Raw genomic sequence first — 1,792 nt, forward strand, 5'->3', positions numbered from 1 at the left:
TTTTCCTTCAAATGTATTTTCCTCTTGGTTTTGATTTTGGATGGAAAGTGCTCATCGTCCTTCCATTCACACCCTCTTGAGTCTACTCTCTTGTTTTGTTACTTGCCCATTTAGTTTTATTGGTTACTGTGTGGATGTGGTTGTGCTGGCAAAGCCAACATTTCCTGACCAACACCTAACTGTCATTGAGAAGGTGGTGTTGTGTCGTCATCTTAATGCACTGCAGTCCATCTGGTGTCGCAGTACTCAGTGCTGTCAGCAAGGGGAGGGGTACAGGATTCTGACCAAGTTACAGTGAAGGATACAGTTCCAAAATAAGGTGGTGGATGGATTAGAGAGTGCCTTGCACGTGTTGGTGTTCCCCTGTGCCTGGAACCATTGCTCTTCCAGGTGGTAATGGTTGCAGATGACAATTATCAAAGGAGCCTTGGGAAAATGTGTTCGTGCATCTTCTAGAGGTTACACGCTTTACCACTGCCCACCAATGTGGGAGTGAGTGAATGGAAATGATGGTGATTAGGTTGTCAGTTTGGCTGCTCTGTCCTAGATATTGTCACGTTCCTTCAGTGTTGTTGGAGCTGCACTCATCCAAACAAGTGGGGAGTTTTGCATCATTTTCCTGACTTTTAGTTTGTTGGTGATTGACAGACTTTAGGGACTTAGGAAGTGAGATCCTCTGGTTTTGTAGCCTCTTACAAAGTCACAGTCAACTTAAGAATCATGGTGTCTGTTTTCTCTATGAAGGCTGTAAATAATGACTGGGTATCGTTGGAAGATGAGTTGTAATCTGCGTAAGTGACCATTTTCTAGAACAATTAATTGCAGTCTCAAAAATAAGTGGAACAGTATTGCTTCCAGCATTTAATAACAAAATGTGGTTTCTCAGTAATTTAACAAAAAGAATCTTCTGAGAATAAGTGCCCATAATATAATTACAATTCCTAACAATATTCCAAATCTAAATTATGAATTTTAAACAAGTACAGAATTATGAGGGTCACATCGGGTCAGGTTGAATGTGATATATCATGTGAGCTGATGATCTTCAATTATCAAGATGTGACACTAATGTTACAACCCGTAACGTGGGTCACATCACTCTGAAGAATTCAATGAACATTTTTTGTTCCCGTGCGTGATGTCTACATATGTTCACTATAGTCACAGGGGCTTGTGTGATGGGCTCAAGCTAAGCAATTTGGATATAATGTTACATGCATGACTCAGCAAGTCGTTGCCACATGTCTCTGGTTGGTAGAATGCATACCTCCTGTGAGAATTACACAAGAGAATGGGTAAACAGATTGAAAGATGGATTGGTAAACAAACAATGGGAAACATCTGAATAAATATTAGCAATGCTGTTTGTGGTAAAGATCCATCTGATTCACTAATGACCTTAAATGAATGAAGTCAGCCATCCTTACCTGATATGACCTACATGACCCACAGAACCCACAGAAATGTGATGCTCGATTCTAAACTATCATCTAGGCAATTACACATGGGCGATAAATGTCACTATCCGTTGACACCCACATTCCATGAATGAATAGAAAGTTCCATGTACAACAGCTCAATGTCAAAGTTCAGTCCACGCCTAACCAGTGAAATTCAGGTTAGTATTGTGATAAAAATTGAGATTTGCAATATTGCTATGAATCATGCAAAGATTGAAAAATGGGAGAGATTTCAGAAACCAGCAAAGTGGAAACAAAAGTCTTAGAAATGGCAGAATGTAAATCACATGAGCAATTTAATCAGGAGTGTAAGAACGGATTTTGAGATCTCT

The sequence above is a fragment of the Rhincodon typus genome, chromosome 38 (assembly GCF_021869965.1).
Source record: "Rhincodon typus isolate 14 chromosome 38, sRhiTyp1.1, whole genome shotgun sequence".
In the NCBI taxonomy this organism is placed as follows: Eukaryota; Metazoa; Chordata; class Chondrichthyes; order Orectolobiformes; family Rhincodontidae; genus Rhincodon; species Rhincodon typus.